We start from the raw sequence: 27,476 nt of genomic DNA, 5'->3' as shown, positions 1-27,476 counted from the left end.
GCTTAAGGTGCAGGCAAAAATTGTGGTCCATTGGGTCTCTGTGGCGCAATTGGTTAGCGCGTTCGGCTGTTAACCGAAAGGTTGGTGGTTCGAGTCCACCCAGGGACGTCGCACCCTTTTGCAGTCCACCCAGAGACGTTGCACAGTTGGAGAAGTTTTTGCATTGGTGCTGAGCATCTCTCTCATGTAAAAGCCATTTTGCTGACTATGTTTTGAATTCACGAGGCAAACTGGAGAAAAACTTTCTGTATGAGATAAGATAAACAAAACTTCCTTCGAGCCGGAATTGAACCAGCGACCTAAGGATTGCTAATTTAGAGCTACAGTCCTCCGCTCTACCAGCTGAGCTATCGAAGGATTGTTTTGGCCACTGTCGAAAGCCTCCTAGGTTTGGCCGTGGGTGCCACGGGCAGATGGTAAAAATGATTCATTCAACTCTGCGAAAAAGGAATCCAATGGTAGCATTGGAGAATGCGGGCATCGATCCCGCTACCTCTCGCATGCTAAGCGAGCGCTCTACCACTTGAGCTAATCCCCCAAACCTGTGAAATTTGACGTCAGTTTCACGTCACACCAGGTCACAATTTTCATATAGTCACAGATGACATTGCTTTTTTTTTTTTTTTTTTTTTTTTAAGTGTGGACTCCGTTTTCCCATACTTGAAGAACATTTAAGGAGTCCACAACGTGATTGGTGACCTACAAATACAGTCGAGCAACTTTCTAGCAAACCCTTTCTATGCACATGGAGAATCAAACCGGGGACAGTGAAAAAACTGGCATAGTTTGTAGAAAAAAGTTGTGATGTAGCACAATCTCAAGGAGAACCGTTGAACTTTTATGGGTTGGTTTGTTTATCGAAAATGCTGAGAGGTCGTGAAGGCCTCCTGGTCTTTTTTTTTCCTCCTTTCTGTGGTTGCTAAACTGTAAGAAGAGAGTAGAGCATGAGCCTTAACACAAAACATTAAAAGAGAATAAATGCAACACCAATGGTGAAAAGCAAGACATGCGTTGGCCGGGAATCGAACCCGGGTCAACTGCTTGGAAGGCAGCTATGCTCACCACTATACCACCAACGCTTTCGGAAGTGTACGTTTTTTTGACATTTTCTGCAATAACACTAAACTTTCTGTTGACAGAAGCATTTGGATGCAATGTAATGATGAAAAGTATAAAACACAACCTTTTAGCAGAGGATGGTTTCGATCCATCGACCTCTGGGTTATGGGCCCAGCACGCTTCCGCTGCGCCACTCTGCTCGCAGTGTTGGATGCTTAGAGTCGAAGTCTAATTACTGTCTGCCTTCTGGTCTGTGTCGTGTAATTTATCAGCCATTTCTTATCTGTTGGCAACTAGATTATTCTTGGTGTTTTGCAATTATTTCTTTGTTTTTTTCTGTTTCCTTTAGTCATATTGTTGAAAATCATTTGAAGAAACGGTGTCTGACCTTGCTTAAGGTGCAGGCAAAAATTGTGGTCCATTGGGTCTCTGTGGCGCAATTGGTTAGCGCGTTCGGCTGTTAACCGAAAGGTTGGTGGTTCGAGTCCACCCTGGGACGTCGCACCCTTTTGCAGTCCACCCAGAGACGTTGCACAGTTGGAGAAGTTTTTGCATTGGTGCTGAGCATCTCTCTCATGTAAAAGCCATTTTGCTGACTATGTTTTGAATTCACGAGGCAAACTGGAGAAAAACTTTCTGTATGAGATAAGATAAACAAAACTTCCTTCGAGCCGGAATTGAACCAGCGACCTAAGGATTGCTAATTTAGAGCTACAGTCCTCCGCTCTACCAGCTGAGCTATCGAAGGATTGTTTTGGCCACTGTCGAAAGCCTCCTAGGTTTGGCCGTGGGTGCCACGGGCAGATGGTAAAAATGATTCATTCAACTCTGCGAAAAAGGAATCCAATGGTAGCATTGGAGAATGCGGGCATCGATCCCGCTACCTCTCGCATGCTAAGCGAGCGCTCTACCACTTGAGCTAATCCCCCAAACCTGTGAAATTTGACGTCAGTTTCACGTCACACCAGGTCACAATTTTCATATAGTCACAGATGACATTGCTTTTTTTTTTTTTTTTTTTTTTTTAAGTGTGGACTCCGTTTTCCCATACTTGAAGAACATTTAAGGAGTCCACAACGTGATTGGTGACCTACAAATACAGTCGAGCAACTTTCTAGCAAACCCTTTCTATGCACATGGAGAATCAAACCGGGGACAGTGAAAAAACTGGCATAGTTTGTAGAAAAAAGTTGTGATGTAGCACAATCTCAAGGAGAACCGTTGAACTTTTATGGGTTGGTTTGTTTATCGAAAATGCTGAGAGGTCGTGAAGGCCTCCTGGTCTTTTTTTTTCCTCCTTTCTGTGGTTGCTAAACTGTAAGAAGAGAGTAGAGCATGAGCCTTAACACAAAACATTAAAAGAGAATAAATGCAACACCAATGGTGAAAAGCAAGACATGCGTTGGCCGGGAATCGAACCCGGGTCAACTGCTTGGAAGGCAGCTATGCTCACCACTATACCACCAACGCTTTCGGAAGTGTACGTTTTTTTGACATTTTCTGCAATAACACTAAACTTTCTGTTGACAGAAGCATTTGGATGCAATGTAATGATGAAAAGTATAAAACACAACCTTTTAGCAGAGGATGGTTTCGATCCATCGACCTCTGGGTTATGAGCCCAGCACGCTTCCGCTGCGCCACTCTGCTCGTAGTGTTGGATGCTTAGAGTCGAAGTCTAATTACTGTCTGCCTTCTGGTCTGTGTCGTGTAATTTATCAGCCATTTCTTATCTGTTGGCAACTAGATTATTCTTGGTGTTTTGCAATTATTTCTTTGTTTTTTTCTGTTTCCTTTAGTCATATTGTTGAAAATCATTTGAAGAAACGGTGTCTGACCTTGCTTAAGGTGCAGGCAAAAATTGTGGTCCATTGGGTCTCTGTGGCGCAATTGGTTAGCGCGTTCGGCTGTTAACCGAAAGGTTGGTGGTTCGAGTCCACCCAGGGACGTCGCACCCTTTTGCAGTCCACCCAGAGACGTTGCACAGTTGGAGAAGTTTTTGCATTGGTGCTGAGCATCTCTCTCATGTAAAAGCCATTTTGCTGACTATGTTTTGAATTCACGAGGCAAACTGGAGAAAAACTTTCTGTATGAGATAAGATAAACAAAACTTCCTTCGAGCCGGAATTGAACCAGCGACCTAAGGATTGCTAATTTAGAGCTACAGTCCTCCGCTCTACCAGCTGAGCTATCGAAGGATTGTTTTGGCCACTGTCGAAAGCCTCCTAGGTTTGGCCGTGGGTGCCACGGGCAGATGGTAAAAATGATTCATTCAACTCTGCGAAAAAGGAATCCAATGGTAGCATTGGAGAATGCGGGCATCGATCCCGCTACCTCTCGCATGCTAAGCGAGCGCTCTACCACTTGAGCTAATCCCCCAAACCTGTGAAACTTGACGTCAGTTTCACGTCACACCAGGTCACAATTTTCATATACAGTCACAGATGACATTGCTTTTTTTTTTTTTTTTTTTTTAAGTGTGGACTCCGTTTTCCCATACTTGAAGAACATTTAAGGAGTCCACAACGTGATTGGTGACCTACAAATACAGTCGAGCAACTTTCTAGCAAACCCTTTCTATGCACATGGAGAATCAAACCGGGCACAGTGAAAAAACTTGCATAGTTTGTAGAAAAAAGTTGTGATGTAGCACAATCCCAAGGAGAACCGTTGAACTTTTATGGGTTGGTTTGTTTATCGAAAATGCTGAGAGGTCGTGAAGGCCTCCTGGTCTTTTTTTTTCCTCCTTTCTGTGGTTGCTAAACTGTAAGAAGAGAGTAGAGCATGAGCCTTAACACAAAACATTAAAAGAGAATAAATGCAACACCAATGGTGAAAAGCAAGACATGCGTTGGCCGGGAATCGAACCCGGGTCAACTGCTTGGAAGGCAGCTATGCTCACCACTATACCACCAACGCTTTCGGAAGCGTACGTTTTTTTGACATTTTCTGCAATAACACTAAACTTTCTGTTGACAGAAGCATTTGGATGCAATGTAATGATGAAAAGTATAAAACACAACCTTTTAGCAGAGGATGGTTTCGATCCATCGACCTCTGGGTTATGGGCCCAGCACGCTTCCGCTGCGCCACTCTGCTCGCAGTGTTGGATGCTTAGAGTCGAAGTCTAATTACTGTCTGCCTTCTGGTCTGTGTCGTGTAATTTATCAGCCATTTCTTATCTGTTGGCAACTAGATTATTCTTGGTGTTTTGCAATTATTTCTTTGTTTTTTTCTGTTTCCTTTAGTCATATTGTTGAAAATCATTTGAAGAAACGGTGTCTGACCTTGCTTAAGGTGCAGGCAAAAATTGTGGTCCATTGGGTCTCTGTGGCGCAATTGGTTAGCGCGTTCGGCTGTTAACCGAAAGGTTGGTGGTTCGAGTCCACCCAGGGACGTCGCACCCTTTTGCAGTCCACCCAGAGACGTTGCACAGTTGGAGAAGTTTTTGCATTGGTGCTGAGCATCTCTCTCATGTAAAAGCCATTTTGCTGACTATGTTTTGAATTCACGAGGCAAACTGGAGAAAAACTTTCTGTATGAGATAAGATAAACAAAACTTCCTTCGAGCCGGAATTGAACCAGCGACCTAAGGATTGCTAATTTAGAGCTACAGTCCTCCGCTCTACCAGCTGAGCTATCGAAGGATTGTTTTGGCCACTGTCGAAAGCCTCCTAGGTTTGGCCGTGGGTGCCACGGGCAGATGGTAAAAATGATTCATTCAACTCTGCGAAAAAGGAATCCAATGGTAGCATTGGAGAATGCGGGCATCGATCCCGCTACCTCTCGCATGCTAAGCGAGCGCTCTACCACTTGAGCTAATCCCCCAAACCTGTGAAATTTGACGTCAGTTTCACGTCACACCAGGTCACAATTTTCATATAGTCACAGATGACATTGCTTTTTTTTTTTTTTTTTTTTTTTTAAGTGTGGACTCCGTTTTCCCATACTTGAAGAACATTTAAGGAGTCCACAACGTGATTGGTGACCTACAAATACAGTCGAGCAACTTTCTAGCAAACCCTTTCTATGCACATGGAGAATCAAACCGGGGACAGTGAAAAAACTGGCATAGTTTGTAGAAAAAAGTTGTGATGTAGCACAATCTCAAGGAGAACCGTTGAACTTTTATGGGTTGGTTTGTTTATCGAAAATGCTGAGAGGTCGTGAAGGCCTCCTGGTCTTTTTTTTTCCTCCTTTCTGTGGTTGCTAAACTGTAAGAAGAGAGTAGAGCATGAGCCTTAACACAAAACATTAAAAGAGAATAAATGCAACACCAATGGTGAAAAGCAAGACATGCGTTGGCCGGGAATCGAACCCGGGTCAACTGCTTGGAAGGCAGCTATGCTCACCACTATACCACCAACGCTTTCGGAAGTGTACGTTTTTTTGACATTTTCTGCAATAACACTAAACTTTCTGTTGACAGAAGCATTTGGATGCAATGTAATGATGAAAAGTATAAAACACAACCTTTTAGCAGAGGATGGTTTCGATCCATCGACCTCTGGGTTATGAGCCCAGCACGCTTCCGCTGCGCCACTCTGCTCGTAGTGTTGGATGCTTAGAGTCGAAGTCTAATTACTGTCTGCCTTCTGGTCTGTGTCGTGTAATTTATCAGCCATTTCTTATCTGTTGGCAACTAGATTATTCTTGGTGTTTTGCAATTATTTCTTTGTTTTTTTCTGTTTCCTTTAGTCATATTGTTGAAAATCATTTGAAGAAACGGTGTCTGACCTTGCTTAAGGTGCAGGCAAAAATTGTGGTCCATTGGGTCTCTGTGGCGCAATTGGTTAGCGCGTTCGGCTGTTAACCGAAAGGTTGGTGGTTCGAGTCCACCCAGGGACGTCGCACCCTTTTGCAGTCCACCCAGAGACGTTGCACAGTTGGAGAAGTTTTTGCATTGGTGCTGAGCATCTCTCTCATGTAAAAGCCATTTTGCTGACTATGTTTTGAATTCACGAGGCAAACTGGAGAAAAACTTTCTGTATGAGATAAGATAAACAAAACTTCCTTCGAGCCGGAATTGAACCAGCGACCTAAGGATTGCTAATTTAGAGCTACAGTCCTCCGCTCTACCAGCTGAGCTATCGAAGGATTGTTTTGGCCACTGTCGAAAGCCTCCTAGGTTTGGCCGTGGGTGCCACGGGCAGATGGTAAAAATGATTCATTCAACTCTGCGAAAAAGGAATCCAATGGTAGCATTGGAGAATGCGGGCATCGATCCCGCTACCTCTCGCATGCTAAGCGAGCGCTCTACCACTTGAGCTAATCCCCCAAACCTGTGAAATTTGACGTCAGTTTCACGTCACACCAGGTCACAATTTTCATATAGTCACAGATGACATTGCTTTTTTTTTTTTTTTTTTTTTTTTTTAAGTGTGGACTCCGTTTTCCCATACTTGAAGAACATTTAAGGAGTCCACAACGTGATTGGTGACCTACAAATACAGTCGAGCAACTTTCTAGCAAACCCTTTCTATGCACATGGAGAATCAAACCGGGGACAGTGAAAAAACTGGCATAGTTTGTAGAAAAAAGTTGTGATGTAGCACAATCTCAAGGAGAACCGTTGAACTTTTATGGGTTGGTTTGTTTATCGAAAATGCTGAGAGGTCGTGAAGGCCTCCTGGTCTTTTTTTTTCCTCCTTTCTGTGGTTGCTAAACTGTAAGAAGAGAGTAGAGCATGAGCCTTAACACAAAACATTAAAAGAGAATAAATGCAACACCAATGGTGAAAAGCAAGACATGCGTTGGCCGGGAATCGAACCCGGGTCAACTGCTTGGAAGGCAGCTATGCTCACCACTATACCACCAACGCTTTCGGAAGTGTACGTTTTTTTGACATTTTCTGCAATAACACTAAACTTTCTGTTGACAGAAGCATTTGGATGCAATGTAATGATGAAAAGTATAAAACACAACCTTTTAGCAGAGGATGGTTTCGATCCATCGACCTCTGGGTTATGAGCCCAGCACGCTTCCGCTGCGCCACTCTGCTCGTAGTGTTGGATGCTTAGAGTCGAAGTCTAATTACTGTCTGCCTTCTGGTCTGTGTCGTGTAATTTATCAGCCATTTCTTATCTGTTGGCAACTAGATTATTCTTGGTGTTTTGCAATTATTTCTTTGTTTTTTTCTGTTTCCTTTAGTCATATTGTTGAAAATCATTTGAAGAAACGGTGTCTGACCTTGCTTAAGGTGCAGGCAAAAATTGTGGTCCATTGGGTCTCTGTGGCGCAATTGGTTAGCGCGTTCGGCTGTTAACCGAAAGGTTGGTGGTTCGAGTCCACCCAGGGACGTCGCACCCTTTTGCAGTCCACCCAGAGACGTTGCACAGTTGGAGAAGTTTTTGCATTGGTGCTGAGCATCTCTCTCATGTAAAAGCCATTTTGCTGACTATGTTTTGAATTCACGAGGCAAACTGGAGAAAAACTTTCTGTATGAGATAAGATAAACAAAACTTCCTTCGAGCCGGAATTGAACCAGCGACCTAAGGATTGCTAATTTAGAGCTACAGTCCTCCGCTCTACCAGCTGAGCTATCGAAGGATTGTTTTGGCCACTGTCGAAAGCCTCCTAGGTTTGGCCGTGGGTGCCACGGGCAGATGGTAAAAATGATTCATTCAACTCTGCGAAAAAGGAATCCAATGGTAGCATTGGAGAATGCGGGCATCGATCCCGCTACCTCTCGCATGCTAAGCGAGCGCTCTACCACTTGAGCTAATCCCCCAAACCTGTGAAACTTGACGTCAGTTTCACGTCACACCAGGTCACAATTTTCATATACAGTCACAGATGACATTGCTTTTTTTTTTTTTTTTTTTTTAAGTGTGGACTCCGTTTTCCCATACTTGAAGAACATTTAAGGAGTCCACAACGTGATTGGTGACCTACAAATACAGTCGAGCAACTTTCTAGCAAACCCTTTCTATGCACATGGAGAATCAAACCGGGCACAGTGAAAAAACTTGCATAGTTTGTAGAAAAAAGTTGTGATGTAGCACAATCCCAAGGAGAACCGTTGAACTTTTATGGGTTGGTTTGTTTATCGAAAATGCTGAGAGGTCGTGAAGGCCTCCTGGTCTTTTTTTTTCCTCCTTTCTGTGGTTGCTAAACTGTAAGAAGAGAGTAGAGCATGAGCCTTAACACAAAACATTAAAAGAGAATAAATGCAACACCAATGGTGAAAAGCAAGACATGCGTTGGCCGGGAATCGAACCCGGGTCAACTGCTTGGAAGGCAGCTATGCTCACCACTATACCACCAACGCTTTCGGAAGTGTACGTTTTTTTGACATTTTCTGCAATAACACTAAACTTTCTGTTGACAGAAGCATTTGGATGCAATGTAATGATGAAAAGTATAAAACACAACCTTTTAGCAGAGGATGGTTTCGATCCATCGACCTCTGGGTTATGGGCCCAGCACGCTTCCGCTGCGCCACTCTGCTCGCAGTGTTGGATGCTTAGAGTCGAAGTCTAATTACTGTCTGCCTTCTGGTCTGTGTCGTGTAATTTATCAGCCATTTCTTATCTGTTGGCAACTAGATTATTCTTGGTGTTTTGCAATTATTTCTTTGTTTTTTTCTGTTTCCTTTAGTCATATTGTTGAAAATCATTTGAAGAAACGGTGTCTGACCTTGCTTAAGGTGCAGGCAAAAATTGTGGTCCATTGGGTCTCTGTGGCGCAATTGGTTAGCGCGTTCGGCTGTTAACCGAAAGGTTGGTGGTTCGAGTCCACCCAGGGACGTCGCACCCTTTTGCAGTCCACCCAGAGACGTTGCACAGTTGGAGAAGTTTTTGCATTGGTGCTGAGCATCTCTCTCATGTAAAAGCCATTTTGCTGACTATGTTTTGAATTCACGAGGCAAACTGGAGAAAAACTTTCTGTATGAGATAAGATAAACAAAACTTCCTTCGAGCCGGAATTGAACCAGCGACCTAAGGATTGCTAATTTAGAGCTACAGTCCTCCGCTCTACCAGCTGAGCTATCGAAGGATTGTTTTGGCCACTGTCGAAAGCCTCCTAGGTTTGGCCGTGGGTGCCACGGGCAGATGGTAAAAATGATTCATTCAACTCTGCGAAAAAGGAATCCAATGGTAGCATTGGAGAATGCGGGCATCGATCCCGCTACCTCTCGCATGCTAAGCGAGCGCTCTACCACTTGAGCTAATCCCCCAAACCTGTGAAACTTGACGTCAGTTTCACGTCACACCAGGTCACAATTTTCATATACAGTCACAGATGACATTGCTTTTTTTTTTTTTTTTTTTTTAAGTGTGGACTCCGTTTTCCCATACTTGAAGAACATTTAAGGAGTCCACAACGTGATTGGTGACCTACAAATACAGTCGAGCAACTTTCTAGCAAACCCTTTCTATGCACATGGAGAATCAAACCGGGCACAGTGAAAAAACTTGCATAGTTTGTAGAAAAAAGTTGTGATGTAGCACAATCCCAAGGAGAACCGTTGAACTTTTATGGGTTGGTTTGTTTATCGAAAATGCTGAGAGGTCGTGAAGGCCTCCTGGTCTTTTTTTTTCCTCCTTTCTGTGGTTGCTAAACTGTAAGAAGAGAGTAGAGCATGAGCCTTAACACAAAACATTAAAAGAGAATAAATGCAACACCAATGGTGAAAAGCAAGACATGCGTTGGCCGGGAATCGAACCCGGGTCAACTGCTTGGAAGGCAGCTATGCTCACCACTATACCACCAACGCTTTCGGAAGTGTACGTTTTTTTGACATTTTCTGCAATAACACTAAACTTTCTGTTGACAGAAGCATTTGGATGCAATGTAATGATGAAAAGTATAAAACACAACCTTTTAGCAGAGGATGGTTTCGATCCATCGACCTCTGGGTTATGGGCCCAGCACGCTTCCGCTGCGCCACTCTGCTCGCAGTGTTGGATGCTTAGAGTCGAAGTCTAATTACTGTCTGCCTTCTGGTCTGTGTCGTGTAATTTATCAGCCATTTCTTATCTGTTGGCAACTAGATTATTCTTGGTGTTTTGCAATTATTTCTTTGTTTTTTTCTGTTTCCTTTAGTCATATTGTTGAAAATCATTTGAAGAAACGGTGTCTGACCTTGCTTAAGGTGCAGGCAAAAATTGTGGTCCATTGGGTCTCTGTGGCGCAATTGGTTAGCGCGTTCGGCTGTTAACCGAAAGGTTGGTGGTTCGAGTCCACCCAGGGACGTCGCACCCTTTTGCAGTCCACCCAGAGACGTTGCACAGTTGGAGAAGTTTTTGCATTGGTGCTGAGCATCTCTCTCATGTAAAAGCCATTTTGCTGACTATGTTTTGAATTCACGAGGCAAACTGGAGAAAAACTTTCTGTATGAGATAAGATAAACAAAACTTCCTTCGAGCCGGAATTGAACCAGCGACCTAAGGATTGCTAATTTAGAGCTACAGTCCTCCGCTCTACCAGCTGAGCTATCGAAGGATTGTTTTGGCCACTGTCGAAAGCCTCCTAGGTTTGGCCGTGGGTGCCACGGGCAGATGGTAAAAATGATTCATTCAACTCTGCGAAAAAGGAATCCAATGGTAGCATCGGAGAATGCGGGCATCGATCCCGCTACCTCTCGCATGCTAAGCGAGCGCTCTACCACTTGAGCTAATCCCCCAAACCTGTGAAATTTGACGTCAGTTTCACGTCACACCAGGTCACAATTTTCATATAGTCACAGATGACATTGCTTTTTTTTTTTTTTTTTTTTTTTTAAGTGTGGACTCCGTTTTCCCATACTTGAAGAACATTTAAGGAGTCCACAACGTGATTGGTGACCTACAAATACAGTCGAGCAACTTTCTAGCAAACCCTTTCTATGCACATGGAGAATCAAACCGGGGACAGTGAAAAAACTGGCATAGTTTGTAGAAAAAAGTTGTGATGTAGCACAATCCCAAGGAGAACCGTTGAACTTTTATGGGTTGGTTTGTTTATCGAAAATGCTGAGAGGTCGTGAAGGCCTCCTGGTCTTTTTTTTTCCTCCTTTCTGTGGTTGCTAAACTGTAAGAAGAGAGTAGAGCATGAGCCTTAACACAAAACATTAAAAGAGAATAAATGCAACACCAATGGTGAAAAGCAAGACATGCGTTGGCCGGGAATCGAACCCGGGTCAACTGCTTGGAAGGCAGCTATGCTCACCACTATACCACCAACGCTTTCGGAAGTGTACGTTTTTTTGACATTTTCTGCAATAACACTAAACTTTCTGTTGACAGAAGCATTTGGATGCAATGTAATGATGAAAAGTATAAAACACAACCTTTTAGCAGAGGATGGTTTCGATCCATCGACCTCTGGGTTATGGGCCCAGCACGCTTCCGCTGCGCCACTCTGCTCGTAGTGTTGGATGCTTAGAGTCGAAGTCTAATTACTGTCTGCCTTCTGGTCTGTGTCGTGTAATTTATCAGCCATTTCTTATCTGTTGGCAACTAGATTATTCTTGGTGTTTTGCAATTATTTCTTTGTTTTTTTCTGTTTCCTTTAGTCATATTGTTGAAAATCATTTGAAGAAACGGTGTCTGACCTTGCTTAAGGTGCAGGCAAAAATTGTGGTCCATTGGGTCTCTGTGGCGCAATCGGTTAGCGCGTTCGGCTGTTAACCGAAAGGTTGGTGGTTCGAGTCCACCCAGGGACGTCGCACCCTTTTGCAGTCCACCCAGAGACGTTGCACAGTTGGAGAAGTTTTTGCATTGGTGCTGAGCATCTCTCTCATGTAAAAGCCATTTTGCTGACTATGTTTTGAATTCACGAGGCAAACTGGAGAAAAACTTTCTGTATGAGATAAGATAAACAAAACTTCCTTCGAGCCATAATTGAACCAGCGACCTAAGGATTGCTAATTTAGAGCTACAGTCCTCCGCTCTACCAGCTGAGCTATCGAAGGATTGTTTTGGCCACTGTCGAAAGCCTCCTAGGTTTGGCCGTGGGTGCCACGGGCAGATGGTAAAAATGATTCATTCAACTCTGCGAAAAAGGAATCCAATGGTAGCATTGGAGAATGCGGGCATTGATCCCGCTACCTCTCGCATGCTAAGCGAGCGCTCTACCACTTGAGCTAATCCCCCAAACCTGTGAAACTTGACGTCAGTTTCACGTCACACCAGGTCACAATTTTCATATACAGTCACAGATGACATTGCTTTTTTTTTTTTTTTTTTTTTTAAGTGTGGACTCCGTTTTCCCATACTTGAAGAACATTTAAGGAGTCCACAACGTGATTGGTGACCTACAAATACAGTCGAGCAACTTTCTAGCAAACCCTTTCTATGCACATGGAGAATCAAACCGGGGACAGTGAAAAAACTTGCATAGTTTGTAGAAAAAAGTTGTGATGTAGCACAATCCCAAGGAGAACCGTTGAACTTTTATGGGTTGGTTTGTTTATCGAAAATGCTGAGAGGTCGTGAAGGCCTCCTGGTCTTTTTTTTTCCTCCTTTCTGTGGTTGCTAAACTGTAAGAAGAGAGTAGAGCATAAGCCTTAACACAAAACATTAAAAGAGAATAAATGCAACACCAATGGTGAAAAGCAAGACATGCGTTGGCCGGGAATCGAACCCAGGTCAACTGCTTGGAAGGCAGCTATGCTCACCACTATACCACCAACGCTTTCGGAAGTGTACGTTTTTTTGACATTTTCTGCAATAACACTAAACTTTCTGTTGACAGAAGCATTTGGATGCAATGTAATGATGAAAAGTATAAAACACAACCTTTTAGCAGAGGATGGTTTCGATCCATCGACCTCTGGGTTATGGGCCCAGCACGCTTCCGCTGCGCCACTCTGCTCGTAGTGTTGGATGCTTAGAGTCGAAGTCTAATTACTGTCTGCCTTCTGGTCTGTGTCGTGTAATTTATCAGCCATTTCTTATCTGTTGGCAACTAGATTATTCTTGGTGTTTTGCAATTATTTCTTTGTTTTTTTCTGTTTCCTTTAGTCATATTGTTGAAAATCATTTGAAGAAACGGTGTCTGACCTTGCTTAAGGTGCAGGCAAAAATTGTGGTCCATTGGGTCTCTGTGGCGCAATCGGTTAGCGCGTTCGGCTGTTAACCGAAAGGTTGGTGGTTCGAGTCCACCCAGGGACGTCGCACCCTTTTGCAGTCCACCCAGAGACGTTGCACAGTTGGAGAAGTTTTTGCATTGGTGCTGAGCATCTCTCTCATGTAAAAGCCATTTTGCTGACTATGTTTTGAATTCACGAGGCAAACTGGAGAAAAACTTTCTGTATGAGATAAGATAAACAAAACTTCCTTCGAGCCATAATTGAACCAGCGACCTAAGGATTGCTAATTTAGAGCTACAGTCCTCCGCTCTACCAGCTGAGCTATCGAAGGATTGTTTTGGCCACTGTCGAAAGCCTCCTAGGTTTGGCCGTGGGTGCCACGGGCAGATGGTAAAAATGATTCATTCAACTCTGCGAAAAAAGGAATCCAATGGTAGCATTGGAGAATGCGGGCATTGATCCCGCTACCTCTCGCATGCTAAGCGAGCGCTCTACCACTTGAGCTAATCCCCCAAACCTGTGAAACTTGACGTCAGTTTCACGTCACACCAGGTCACAATTTTCATATACAGTCACAGATGACATTGCTTTTTTTTTTTTTTTTTTTTTTAAGTGTGGACTCCGTTTTCCCATACTTGAAGAACATTTAAGGAGTCCACAACGTGATTGGTGACCTACAAATACAGTCGAGCAACTTTCTAGCAAACCCTTTCTATGCACATGGAGAATCAAACCGGGGACAGTGAAAAAACTTGCATAGTTTGTAGAAAAAAGTTGTGATGTAGCACAATCCCAAGGAGAACCGTTGAACTTTTATGGGTTGGTTTGTTTATCGAAAATGCTGAGAGGTCGTGAAGGCCTCCTGGTCTTTTTTTTTCCTCCTTTCTGTGGTTGCTAAACTGTAAGAAGAGAGTAGAGCATAAGCCTTAACACAAAACATTAAAAGAGAATAAATGCAACACCAATGGTGAAAAGCAAGACATGCGTTGGCCGGGAATCGAACCCAGGTCAACTGCTTGGAAGGCAGCTATGCTCACCACTATACCACCAACGCTTTCGGAAGTGTACGTTTTTTTGACATTTTCTGCAATAACACTAAACTTTCTGTTGACAGAAGCATTTGGATGCAATGTAATGATGAAAAGTATAAAACACAACCTTTTAGCAGAGGATGGTTTCGATCCATCGACCTCTGGGTTATGGGCCCAGCACGCTTCCGCTGCGCCACTCTGCTCGTAGTGTTGGATGCTTAGAGTCGAAGTCTAATTACTGTCTGCCTTCTGGTCTGTGTCGTGTAATTTATCAGCCATTTCTTATCTGTTGGCAACTAGATTATTCTTGGTGTTTTGCAATTATTTCTTTGTTTTTTTCTGTTTCCTTTAGTCATATTGTTGAAAATCATTTGAAGAAACGGTGTCTGACCTTGCTTAAGGTGCAGGCAAAAATTGTGGTCCATTGGGTCTCTGTGGCGCAATCGGTTAGCGCGTTCGGCTGTTAACCGAAAGGTTGGTGGTTCGAGTCCACCCAGGGACGTCGCACCCTTTTGCAGTCCACCCAGAGACGTTGCACAGTTGGAGAAGTTTTTGCATTGGTGCTGAGCATCTCTCTCATGTAAAAGCCATTTTGCTGACTATGTTTTGAATTCACGAGGCAAACTGGAGAAAAACTTTCTGTATGAGATAAGATAAACAAAACTTCCTTCGAGCCGGAATTGAACCAGCGACCTAAGGATTGCTAATTTAGAGCTACAGTCCTCCGCTCTACCAGCTGAGCTATCGAAGGATTGTTTTGGCCACTGTCGAAAGCCTCCTAGGTTTGGCCGTGGGTGCCACGGGCAGATGGTAAAAATGATTCATTCAACTCTGCGAAAAAGGAATCCAATGGTAGCATTGGAGAATGCGGGCATCGATCCCGCTACCTCTCGCATGCTAAGCGAGCGCTCTACCACTTGAGCTAATCCCCCAAACCTGTGAAATTTGACGTCAGTTTCACGTCACACCAGGTCACAATTTTCATATAGTCACAGATGACATTGCTTTTTTTTTTTTTTTTTTTTTTTTAAGTGTGGACTCCGTTTTCCCATACTTGAAGAACATTTAAGGAGTCCACAACGTGATTGATGACCTACAAATACAGTCGAGCAACTTTCTAGCAAACCCTTTCTATGCACATGGAGAATCAAACCGGGGACAGTGAAAAAACTTGCATAGTTTGTAGAAAAAAGTTGTGATGTAGCACAATCTCAAGGAGAACCGTTGAACTTTTATGGGTTGGTTTGTTTATCGAAAATGCTGAGAGGTCGTGAAGGCCTCCTGGTCTTTTTTTTTCCTCCTTTCTGTGGTTGCTAAACTGTAAGAAGAGAGTAGAGCATGAGCCTTAACACAAAACATTAAAAGAGAATAAATGCAACACCAATGGTGAAAAGCAAGACATGCGTTGGCCGGGAATCGAACCCGGGTCAACTGCTTGGAAGGCAGCTATGCTCACCACTATACCACCAACGCTTTCGGAAGTGTACGTTTTTTTGACATTTTCTGCAATAACACTAAACTTTCTGTTGACAGAAGAATTTGGATGCAATGTAATGATGAAAAGTATAAAACACAACCTTTTAGCAGAGGATGGTTTCGATCCATCGACCTCTGGGTTATGGGCCCAGCACGCTTCCGCTGCGCCACTCTGCTCGTAGTGTTGGATGCTTAGAGTCGAAGTCTAATTACTGTCTGCCTTCTGGTCTGTGTCGTGTAATTTATCAGCCATTTCTTATCTGTTGGCAACTAGATTATTCTTGGTGTTTTGCAATTATTTCTTTGTTTTTTTCTGTTTCCTTTAGTCATATTGTTGAAAATCATTTGAAGAAACGGTGTCTGACCTTGCTTAAGGTGCAGGCAAAAATTGTGGTCCATTGGGTCTCTGTGGCGCAATCGGTTAGCGCGTTTGGCTGTTAACCGAAAGGTTGGTGGTTCGAGTCCACCCAGGGACGTCGCACCCTTTTGCAGTCCACCCAGAGACGTTGCACAGTTGGAGAAGTTTTTGCATTGGTGCTGAGCATCTCTCTCATGTAAAAGCCATTTTGCTGACTATGTTTTGAATTCACGAGGCAAACTGGAGAAAAACTTTCTGTATGAGATAAGATAAACAAAACTTCCTTCGAGCCGGAATTGAACCAGCGACCTAAGGATTGCTAATTTAGAGCTACAGTCCTCCGCTCTACCAGCTGAGCTATCGAAGGATTGTTTTGGCCACTGTCGAAAGCCTCCTAGGTTTGGCCGTGGGTGCCACGGGCAGATGGTAAAAATGATTCATTCAACTCTGCGAAAAAGGAATCCAATGGTAGCATTGGAGAATGCGGGCATCGATCCCGCTACCTCTCGCATGCTAAGCGAGCGCTCTACCACTTGAGCTAATCCCCCAAACCTGTGAAATTTGACGTCAGTTTCACGTCACACCAGGTCACAATTTTCATATAGTCACAGATGACATTGCTTTTTTTTTTTTTTTTTTTTTTTTAAGTGTGGACTCCGTTTTCCCATACTTGAAGAACATTTAAGGAGTCCACAACGTGATTGATGACCTACAAATACAGTCGAGCAACTTTCTAGCAAACCCTTTCTATGCACATGGAGAATCAAACCGGGGACAGTGAAAAAACTTGCATAGTTTGTAGAAAAAAGTTGTGATGTAGCACAATCTCAAGGAGAACCGTTGAACTTTTATGGGTTGGTTTGTTTATCGAAAATGCTGAGAGGTCGTGAAGGCCTCCTGGTCTTTTTTTTTCCTCCTTTCTGTGGTTGCTAAACTGTAAGAAGAGAGTAGAGCATGAGCCTTAACACAAAACATTAAAAGAGAATAAATGCAACACCAATGGTGAAAAGCAAGACATGCGTTGGCCGGGAATCGAACCCGGGTCAACTGCTTGGAAGGCAGCTATGCTCACCACTATACCACCAACGCTTTCGGAAGTGTACGTTTTTTTGACATTTTCTGCAATAACACTAAACTTTCTGTTGACAGAAGAATTTGGATGCAATGTAATGATGAAAAGTATAAAACACAACCTTTTAGCAGAGGATGGTTTCGATCCATCGACCTCTGGGTTATGGGCCCAGCACGCTTCCGCTGCGCCACTCTGCTCGTAGTGTTGGATGCTTAGAGTCGAAGTCTAATTACTGTCTGCCTTCTGGTCTGTGTCGTGTAATTTATCAGCCATTTCTTATCTGTTGGCAACTAGATTATTCTTGGTGTTTTGCAATTATTTCTTTGTTTTTTTCTGTTTCCTTTAGTCATATTGTTGAAAATCATTTGAAGAAACGGTGTCTGACCTTGCTTAAGGTGCAGGCAAAAATTGTGGTCCATTGGGTCTCTGTGGCGCAATCGGTTAGCGCGTTTGGCTGTTAACCGAAAGGTTGGTGGTTCGAGTCCACCCAGGGACGTCGCACCCTTTTGCAGTCCACCCAGAGACGTTGCACAGTTGGAGAAGTTTTTGCATTGGTGCTGAGCATCTCTCTCATGTAAAAGCCATTTTGCTGACTATGTTTTGAATTCACGAGGCAAACTGGAGAAAAACTTTCTGTATGAGATAAGATAAACAAAACTTCCTTCGAGCCGGAATTGAACCAGCGACCTAAGGATTGCTAATTTAGAGCTACAGTCCTCCGCTCTACCAGCTGAGCTATCGAAGGATTGTTTTGGCCACTGTCGAAAGCCTCCTAGGTTTGGCCGTGGGTGCCACGGGCAGATGGTAAAAATGATTCATTCAACTCTGCGAAAAAGGAATCCAATGGTAGCATTGGAGAATGCGGGCATCGATCCCGCTACCTCTCGCATGCTAAGCGAGCGCTCTACCACTTGAGCTAATCCCCCAAACCTGTGAAACTTGACGTCAGTTTCACGTCACACCAGGTCACAATTTTCATATACAGTCACAGATGACATTGCTTTTTTTTTTTTTTTTAAGTGTGGACTCCGTTTTCCCATACTTGAAGAACATTTAAGGAGTCCACAACGTGATTGGTGACCTACAAATACAGTCGAGCAACTTTCTAGCAAACCCTTTCTATGCACATGGAGAATCAAACCGGGGACAGTGAAAAAACTTGCATAGTTTGTAGAAAAAAGTTGTGATGTAGCACAATCCCAAGGAGAACCGTTGAACTTTTATGGGTTGGTTTGTTTATCGAAAATGCTGAGAGGTCGTGAAGGCCTCCTGGTCTTTTTTTTTCCTCCTTTCTGTGGTTGCTAAACTGTAAGAAGAGAGTAGAGCATGAGCCTTAACACAAAACATTAAAAGAGAATAAATGCAACACCAATGGTGAAAAGCAAGACATGCGTTGGCCGGGAATCGAACCCGGGTCAACTGCTTGGAAGGCAGCTATGCTCACCACTATACCACCAACGCTTTCGGAAGTGTACGTTTTTTTGACATTTTCTGCAATAACACTAAACTTTCTGTTGACAGAAGAATTTGGATGCAATGTAATGATGAAAAGTATAAAACACAACCTTTTAGCAGAGGATGGTTTCGATCCATCGACCTCTGGGTTATGGGCCCAGCACGCTTCCGCTGCGCCACTCTGCTCGTAGTGTTGGATGCTTAGAGTCGAAGTCTAATTACTGTCTGCCTTCTGGTCTGTGTCGTGTAATTTATCAGCCATTTCTTATCTGTTGGCAACTAGATTATTCTTGGTGTTTTGCAATTATTTCTTTGTTTTTTTCTGTTTCCTTTAGTCATATTGTTGAAAATCATTTGAAGAAACGGTGTCTGACCTTGCTTAAGGTGCAGGCAAAAATTGTGGTCCATTGGGTCTCTGTGGCGCAATCGGTTAGCGCGTTTGGCTGTTAACCGAAAGGTTGGTGGTTCGAGTCCACCCAGGGACGTCGCACCCTTTTGCAGTCCACCCAGAGACGTTGCACAGTTGGAGAAGTTTTTGCATTGGTGCTGAGCATCTCTCTCATGTAAAAGCCATTTTGCTGACTATGTTTTGAATTCACGAGGCAAACTGGAGAAAAACTTTCTGTATGAGATAAGATAAACAAAACTTCCTTCGAGCCGGAATTGAACCAGCGACCTAAGGATTGCTAATTTAGAGCTACAGTCCTCCGCTCTACCAGCTGAGCTATCGAAGGATTGTTTTGGCCACTGTCGAAAGCCTCCTAGGTTTGGCCGTGGGTGCCACGGGCAGATGGTAAAAATGATTCATTCAACTCTGCGAAAAAGGAATCCAATGGTAGCATTGGAGAATGCGGGCATCGATCCCGCTACCTCTCGCATGCTAAGCGAGCGCTCTACCACTTGAGCTAATCCCCCAAACCTGTGAAACTTGACGTCAGTTTCACGTCACACCAGGTCACAATTTTCATATACAGTCACAGATGACATTGCTTTTTTTTTTTTTTTTAAGTGTGGACTCCGTTTTCCCATACTTGAAGAACATTTAAGGAGTCCACAACGTGATTGGTGACCTACAAATACAGTCGAGCAACTTTCTAGCAAACCCTTTCTATGCACATGGAGAATCAAACCGGGGACAGTGAAAAAACTTGCATAGTTTGTAGAAAAAAGTTGTGATGTAGCACAATCCCAAGGAGAACCGTTGAACTTTTATGGGTTGGTTTGTTTATCGAAAATGCTGAGAGGTCGTGAAGGCCTCCTGGTCTTTTTTTTTCCTCCTTTCTGTGGTTGCTAAACTGTAAGAAGAGAGTAGAGCATAAGCCTTAACACAAAACATTAAAAGAGAATAAATGCAACACCAATGGTGAAAAGCAAGACATGCGTTGGCCGGGAATCGAACCCAGGTCAACTGCTTGGAAGGCAGCTATGCTCACCACTATACCACCAACGCTTTCGGAAGTGTACGTTTTTTTGACATTTTCTGCAATAACACTAAACTTTCTGTTGACAGAAGCATTTGGATGCAATGTAATGATGAAAAGTATAAAACACAACCTTTTAGCAGAGGATGGTTTCGATCCATCGACCTCTGGGTTATGGGCCCAGCACGCTTCCGCTGCGCCACTCTGCTCGTAGTGTTGGATGCTTAGAGTCGAAGTCTAATTACTGTCTGCCTTCTGGTCTGTGTCGTGTAATTTATCAGCCATTTCTTATCTGTTGGCAACTAGATTATTCTTGGTGTTTTGCAATTATTTCTTTGTTTTTTTCTGTTTCCTTTAGTCATATTGTTGAAAATCATTTGAAGAAACGGTGTCTGACCTTGCTTAAGGTGCAGGCAAAAATTGTGGTCCATTGGGTCTCTGTGGCGCAATCGGTTAGCGCGTTCGGCTGTTAACCGAAAGGTTGGTGGTTCGAGTCCACCCAGGGACGTCGCACCCTTTTGCAGTCCACCCAGAGACGTTGCACAGTTGGAGAAGTTTTTGCATTGGTGCTGAGCATCTCTCTCATGTAAAAGCCATTTTGCTGACTATGTTTTGAATTCACGAGGCAAACTGGAGAAAAACTTTCTGTATGAGATAAGATAAACAAAACTTCCTTCGAGCCGGAATTGAACCAGCGACCTAAGGATTGCTAATTTAGAGCTACAGTCCTCCGCTCTACCAGCTGAGCTATCGAAGGATTGTTTTGGCCACTGTCGAAAGCCTCCTAGGTTTGGCCGTGGGTGCCACGGGCAGATGGTAAAAATGATTCATTCAACTCTGCGAAAAAGGAATCCAATGGTAGCATTGGAGAATGCGGGCATCGATCCCGCTACCTCTCGCATGCTAAGCGAGCGCTCTACCACTTGAGCTAATCCCCCAAACCTGTGAAATTTGACGTCAGTTTCACGTCACACCAGGTCACAATTTTCATATAGTCACAGATGACATTGCTTTTTTTTTTTTTTTTTTTTTTTTAAGTGTGGACTCCGTTTTCCCATACTTGAAGAACATTTAAGGAGTCCACAACGTGATTGATGACCTACAAATACAGTCGAGCAACTTTCTAGCAAACCCTTTCTATGCACATGGAGAATCAAACCGGGGACAGTGAAAAAACTTGCATAGTTTGTAGAAAAAAGTTGTGATGTAGCACAATCTCAAGGAGAACCGTTGAACTTTTATGGGTTGGTTTGTTTATCGAAAATGCTGAGAGGTCGTGAAGGCCTCCTGGTCTTTTTTTTTCCTCCTTTCTGTGGTTGCTAAACTGTAAGAAGAGAGTAGAGCATGAGCCTTAACACAAAACATTAAAAGAGAATAAATGCAACACCAATGGTGAAAAGCAAGACATGCGTTGGCCGGGAATCGAACCCGGGTCAACTGCTTGGAAGGCAGCTATGCTCACCACTATACCACCAACGCTTTCGGAAGTGTACGTTTTTTTGACATTTTCTGCAATAACACTAAACTTTCTGTTGACAGAAGAATTTGGATGCAATGTAATGATGAAAAGTATAAAACACAACCTTTTAGCAGAGGATGGTTTCGATCCATCGACCTCTGGGTTATGGGCCCAGCACGCTTCCGCTGCGCCACTCTGCTCGTAGTGTTGGATGCTTAGAGTCGAAGTCTAATTACTGTCTGCCTTCTGGTCTGTGTCGTGTAATTTATCAGCCATTTCTTATCTGTTGGCAACTAGATTATTCTTGGTGTTTTGCAATTATTTCTTTGTTTTTTTCTGTTTCCTTTAGTCATATTGTTGAAAATCATTTGAAGAAACGGTGTCTGACCTTGCTTAAGGTGCAGGCAAAAATTGTGGTCCATTGGGTCTCTGTGGCGCAATCGGTTAGCGCGTTTGGCTGTTAACCGAAAGGTTGGTGGTTCGAGTCCACCCAGGGACGTCGCACCCTTTTGCAGTCCACCCAGAGACGTTGCACAGTTGGAGAAGTTTTTGCATTGGTGCTGAGCATCTCTCTCATGTAAAAGCCATTTTGCTGACTATGTTTTGAATTCACGAGGCAAACTGGAGAAAAACTTTCTGTATGAGATAAGATAAACAAAACTTCCTTCGAGCCGGAATTGAACCAGCGACCTAAGGATTGCTAATTTAGAGCTACAGTCCTCCGCTCTACCAGCTGAGCTATCGAAGGATTGTTTTGGCCACTGTCGAAAGCCTCCTAGGTTTGGCCGTGGGTGCCACGGGCAGATGGTAAAAATGATTCATTCAACTCTGCGAAAAAGGAATCCAATGGTAGCATTGGAGAATGCGGGCATCGATCCCGCTACCTCTCGCATGCTAAGCGAGCGCTCTACCACTTGAGCTAATCCCCCAAACCTGTGAAACTTGACGTCAGTTTCACGTCACACCAGGTCACAATTTTCATATACAGTCACAGATGACATTGCTTTTTTTTTTTTTTTTAAGTGTGGACTCCGTTTTCCCATACTTGAAGAACATTTAAGGAGTCCACAACGTGATTGGTGACCTACAAATACAGTCGAGCAACTTTCTAGCAAACCCTTTCTATGCACATGGAGAATCAAACCGGGGACAGTGAAAAAACTTGCATAGTTTGTAGAAAAAAGTTGTGATGTAGCACAATCCCAAGGAGAACTGTTGAACTTTTATGGGTTGGTTTGTTTATCGAAAATGCTGAGAGGTCGTGAAGGCCTCCTGGTCTTTTTTTTTCCTCCTTTCTGTGGTTGCTAAACTGTAAGAAGAGAGTAGAGCATAAGCCTTAACACAAAACATTAAAAGAGAATAAATGCAACACCAATGGTGAAAAGCAAGACATGCGTTGGCCGGGAATCGAACCCGGGTCAACTGCTTGGAAGGTAGCTATGCTCACCACTATACCACCAACGCTTTCGGAAGTGTACGTTTTTTTGACATTTTCTGCAATAACACTAAACTTTCTGTTGACAGAAGCATTTGGATGCAATGTAATGATGAAAAGTATAAAACACAACCTTTTAGCAGAGGATGGTTTCGATCCATCGACCTCTGGGTTATGGGCCCAGCACGCTTCCGCTGCGCCACTCTGCTCGTAGTGTTGGATGCTTAGAGTCGAAGTCTAATTACTGTCTGCCTTCTGGTCTGTGTCGTGTAATTTATCAGCCATTTCTTATCTGTTGGCAACTAGATTATTCTTGGTGTTTTGCAATTATTTCTTTGTTTTTTTCTGTTTCCTTTAGTCATATTGTTGAAAATCATTTGAAGAAACGGTGTCTGACCTTGCTTAAGGTGCAGGCAAAAATTGTGGTCCATTGGGTCTCTGTGGCGCAATCGGTTAGCGCGTTCGGCTGTTAACCGAAAGGTTGGTGGTTCGAGTCCACCCAGGGACGTCGCACCCTTTTGCAGTCCACCCAGAGACGTTGCACAGTTGGAGAAGTTTTTGCATTGGTGCTGAGCATCTCTCTCATGTAAAAGCCATTTTGCTGACTATGTTTTGAATTCACGAGGCAAACTGGAGAAAAACTTTCTGTATGAGATAAGATAAACAAAACTTCCTTCGAGCCATAATTGAACCAGCGACCTAAGGATTGCTAATTTAGAGCTACAGTCCTCCGCTCTACCAGCTGAGCTATCGAAGGATTGTTTTGGCCACTGTCGAAAGCCTCCTAGGTTTGGCCGTGGGTGCCACGGGCAGATGGTAAAAATGATTCATTCAACTCTGCGAAAAAGGAATCCAATGGTAGCATTGGAGAATGCGGGCATTGATCCCGCTACCTCTCGCATGCTAAGCGAGCGCTCTACCACTTGAGCTAATCCCCCAAACCTGTGAAACTTGACGTCAGTTTCACGTCACACCAGGTCACAATTTTCATATACAGTCACAGATGACATTGCTTTTTTTTTTTTTTTTTTTTTTTAAGTGTGGACTCCGTTTTCCCATACTTGAAGAACATTTAAGGAGTCCACAACGTGATTGGTGACCTACAAATACAGTCGAGCAACTTTCTAGCAAACCCTTTCTATGCACATGGAGAATCAAACCGGGGACAGTGAAAAAACTTGCATAGTTTGTAGAAAAAAGTTGTGATGTAGCACAATCCCAAGGAGAACCGTTGAACTTTTATGGGTTGGTTTGTTTATCGAAAATGCTGAGAGGTCGTGAAGGCCTCCTGGTCTTTTTTTTTCCTCCTTTCTGTGGTTGCTAAACTGTAAGAAGAGAGTAGAGCATAAGCCTTAACACAAAACATTAAAAGAGAATAAATGCAACACCAATGGTGAAAAGCAAGACATGCGTTGGCCGGGAATCGAACCCAGGTCAACTGCTTGGAAGGCAGCTATGCTCACCACTATACCACAAACGCTTTCGGAAGTGTACGTTTTTTTGACATTTTCTGCAATAACACTAAACTTTCTGTTGACAGAAGCATTTGGATGCAATGTAATGATGAAAAGTATAAAACACAACCTTTTAGCAGAGGATGGTTTCGATCCATCGACCTCTGGGTTATGGGCCCAGCACGCTTCCGCTGCGCCACTCTGCTCGTAGTGTTGGATGCTTAGAGTCGAAGTCTAATTACTGTCTGCCTTCTGGTCTGTGTCGTGTAATTTATCAGCCATTTCTTATCTGTTGGCAACTAGATTATTCTTGGTGTTTTGCAATTATTTCTTTGTTTTTTTCTGTTTCCTTTAGTCATATTGTTGAAAATCATTTGAAGAAACGGTGTCTGACCTTGCTTAAGGTGCAGGCAAAAATTGTGGTCCATTGGGTCTCTGTGGCGCAATCGGTTAGCGCGTTCGGCTGTTAATCGAAAGGTTGGTGGTTCGAGTCCACCCAGGGACGTCGCACCCTTTTGCAGTCCACCCAGAGACGTTGCACAGTTGGAGAAGTTTTTGCATTGGTGCTGAGCATCTCTCTCATGTAAAAGCCATTTTGCTGACTATGTTTTGAATTCATGAGGCAAACTGGAGAAAAACTTTCTGTATGAGATAAGATAAACAAAACTTCCTTCGAACCGGAATTGAACCAGCGACCTAAGGATTGCTAATTTAGAGCTACAGTCCTCCGCTCTACCAGCTGAGCTATCGAAGGATTGTTTTGGCCACTGTCGAAAGCCTCCTAGGTTTGGCCGTGGGTGCCACGGGCAGATGGTAAAAATGATTCATTCAACTCTGCGAAAAAGGAATCCAATGGTAGCATTGGAGAATGCGGGCATCGATCCCGCTACCTCTCGCATGCTAAGCGAGCGCTCTACCACTTGAGCTAATCCCCCAAACCTGTGAAACTTGACGTCAGTTTCACGTCACACCAGGTCACAATTTTCATATACAGTCACAGATGACATTGCTTTTTTTTTTTTTTTTTTAAGTGTGGACTCCGTTTTCCCATACTTGAAGAACATTTAAGGAGTCCACAACGTGATTGGTGACCTACAAATACAGTCGAGCAACTTTCTAGCAAACCTTTTCTATGCACATGGAGAATCAAACCGGGGACAGTGAAAAAACTTGCATAGTTTGTAGAAAAAAGTTGTGATGTAGCACAATCCCAAGGAGAACCGTTGAACTTTTATGGGTTGGTTTGTTTATCGAAAATGCTGAGAGGTCGTGAAGGCCTCCTGGTCTTTTTTTTTCCTCCTTTCTGTGGTTGCTAAACTGTAAGAAGAGAGTAGAGCATAAGCCTTAACACAAAACATTAAAAGAGAATAAATGCAACACCAATGGTGAAAAGCAAGACATGCGTTGGCCGGGAATCGAACCCGGGTCAACTGCTTGGAAGGCAGCTATGCTCACCACTATACCACCAACGCTTTCGGAAGTGTACGTTTTTTTGACATTTTCTGCAATAACACTAAACTTTCTGTTGACAGAAGCATTTGGATGCAATGTAATGATGAAAAGTATAAAACACAACCTTTTAGCAGAGGATGGTTTCGATCCATCGACCTCTGGGTTATGGGCCCAGCACGCTTCTGCTGCGCCACTCTGCTCGTAGTGTTGGATGCTTAGAGTCGAAGTCTAATTACTGTCTGCCTTCTGGTCTGTGTCGTGTAATTTATCAGCCATTTCTTATCTGTTGGCAACTAGATTATTCTTGGTGTTTTGCAATTATTTCTTTGTTTTTTTCTGTTTCCTTTAGTCATATTGTTGAAAATCATTTGAAGAAACGGTGTCTGACCTTGCTTAAGGTGCAGGCAAAAATTGTGGTCCATTGGGTCTCTGTGGCGCAATCGGTTAGCGCGTTCGGCTGTTAACCGAAAGGTTGGTGGTTCGAGTCCACCCAGGGACGTCGCACCCTTTTGCAGTCCACCCAGAGACGTTGCACAGTTGGAGAAGTTTTTGCATTGGTGCTGAGCATCTCTCTCATGTAAAAGCCATTTTGCTGACTATGTTTTGAATTCACGAGGCAAACTGGAGAAAAACTTTCTGTATGAGATAAGATAAACAAAACTTCCTTCGAGCCATAATTGAACCAGCGACCTAAGGATTGCTAATTTAGAGCTACAGTCCTCCGCTCTACCAGCTGAGCTATCGAAGGATTGTTTTGGCTACTGTCGAAAGCCTCCAAGGTTTGGCCGTGGGTGCCACGGGCAGATGGTAAAAATGATTCATTCAACTCTGCGAAAAAGGAATCCAATGGTAGCATTGGAGAATGCGGGCATTGATCCCGCTACCTCTCGCATGCTAAGCGAGCGCTCTACCACTTGAGCTAATCCCCCAAACCTGTGAAACTTGACGTCAGTTTCACGTCACACCAGGTCACAATTTTCATATACAGTCACAGATGACATTGCTTTTTTTTTTTTTTTTTTTTTTAAGTGTGGACTCCGTTTTCCCATACTTGAAGAACATTTAAGGAGTCCACAACGTGATTGGTGACCTACAAATACAGTCGAGCAACTTTCTAGCAAACCCTTTCTATGCACATGGAGAATCAAACCGGGGACAGTGAAAAAACTTGCATAGTTTGTAGAAAAAAGTTGTGATGTAGCACAATCCCAAGGAGAACCGTTGAACTTTTATGGGTTGGTTTGTTTATCGAAAATGCTGAGAGGTCGTGAAGGCCTCCTGGTCTTTTTTTTTCCTCCTTTCTGTGGTTGCTAAACTGTAAGAAGAGAGTAGAGCATAAGCCTTAACACAAAACATTAAAAGAGAATAAATGCAACACCAATGGTGAAAAGCAAGACATGCGTTGGCCGGGAATCGAACCCGGGTCAACTGCTTGGAAGGCAGCTATGCTCACCACTATACCACCAACGCTTTCGGAAGTGTACGTTTTTTTGACATTTTCTGCAATAACACTAAACTTTCTGTTGACAGAAGCATTTGGATGCAATGTAATGATGAAAAGTATAAAACACAACCTTTTAGCAGAGGATGGTTTCGATCCATCGACCTCTGGGTTATGGGCCCAGCACGCTTCCGCTGCGCCACTCTGCTCGTAGTGTTGGATGCTTAGAGTCGAAGTCTAATTACTGTCTGCCTTCTGGTCTGTGTCGTGTAATTTATCAGCCATTTCTTATCTGTTGGCAACTAGATTATTCTTGGTGTTTTGCAATTATTTCTTTGTTTTTTTCT

At 43.5% G+C, this 27,476-nt stretch overlaps 10 non-coding genes across 10 annotated transcripts; 7 read left to right on the top strand and 3 right to left on the bottom strand.

Moving 5' to 3' along the window:
• The first annotated feature begins 34 nt into the window (after positions 1-34).
• On the top strand, positions 35-108 carry TRNAN-GUU (transfer RNA asparagine (anticodon GUU)). Its single transcript has one exon. It is a non-coding gene; the product is annotated as a tRNA-Asn (tRNA).
• A 2,529-nt stretch (positions 109-2,637) lies between these two features.
• Positions 2,638-2,709, bottom strand: TRNAM-CAU (transfer RNA methionine (anticodon CAU)). The gene has a single exon. It is a non-coding gene; the product is annotated as a tRNA-Met (tRNA).
• A 225-nt stretch (positions 2,710-2,934) lies between these two features.
• TRNAN-GUU (transfer RNA asparagine (anticodon GUU)) lies at positions 2,935-3,008 on the top strand. The gene has a single exon. It is a non-coding gene; the product is annotated as a tRNA-Asn (tRNA).
• Positions 3,009-4,383: 1,375 nt separating this feature from the next.
• On the top strand, positions 4,384-4,457 carry TRNAN-GUU (transfer RNA asparagine (anticodon GUU)). Its single transcript has one exon. It is a non-coding gene; the product is annotated as a tRNA-Asn (tRNA).
• Positions 4,458-5,536: 1,079 nt separating this feature from the next.
• On the bottom strand, positions 5,537-5,608 carry TRNAM-CAU (transfer RNA methionine (anticodon CAU)). The gene has a single exon. It is a non-coding gene; the product is annotated as a tRNA-Met (tRNA).
• A 225-nt stretch (positions 5,609-5,833) lies between these two features.
• Positions 5,834-5,907, top strand: TRNAN-GUU (transfer RNA asparagine (anticodon GUU)). The gene has a single exon. It is a non-coding gene; the product is annotated as a tRNA-Asn (tRNA).
• Positions 5,908-6,988: 1,081 nt separating this feature from the next.
• TRNAM-CAU (transfer RNA methionine (anticodon CAU)) lies at positions 6,989-7,060 on the bottom strand. The gene has a single exon. It is a non-coding gene; the product is annotated as a tRNA-Met (tRNA).
• A 225-nt stretch (positions 7,061-7,285) lies between these two features.
• Positions 7,286-7,359, top strand: TRNAN-GUU (transfer RNA asparagine (anticodon GUU)). The gene has a single exon. It is a non-coding gene; the product is annotated as a tRNA-Asn (tRNA).
• A 1,375-nt stretch (positions 7,360-8,734) lies between these two features.
• TRNAN-GUU (transfer RNA asparagine (anticodon GUU)) lies at positions 8,735-8,808 on the top strand. Its single transcript has one exon. It is a non-coding gene; the product is annotated as a tRNA-Asn (tRNA).
• A 1,375-nt stretch (positions 8,809-10,183) lies between these two features.
• On the top strand, positions 10,184-10,257 carry TRNAN-GUU (transfer RNA asparagine (anticodon GUU)). The gene has a single exon. It is a non-coding gene; the product is annotated as a tRNA-Asn (tRNA).
• The last annotated feature ends 17,219 nt before the right edge of the window (positions 10,258-27,476 follow it).

This window comes from Ranitomeya variabilis, chromosome 2 (assembly GCF_051348905.1).
Source record: "Ranitomeya variabilis isolate aRanVar5 chromosome 2, aRanVar5.hap1, whole genome shotgun sequence".
Lineage (NCBI taxonomy): Eukaryota > Metazoa > Chordata > Amphibia > Anura > Dendrobatidae > Ranitomeya > Ranitomeya variabilis.
The sequence above is the reverse complement of the archived record's forward strand: the minus strand, read 5'-3'. Positions and strand labels throughout refer to the sequence as shown.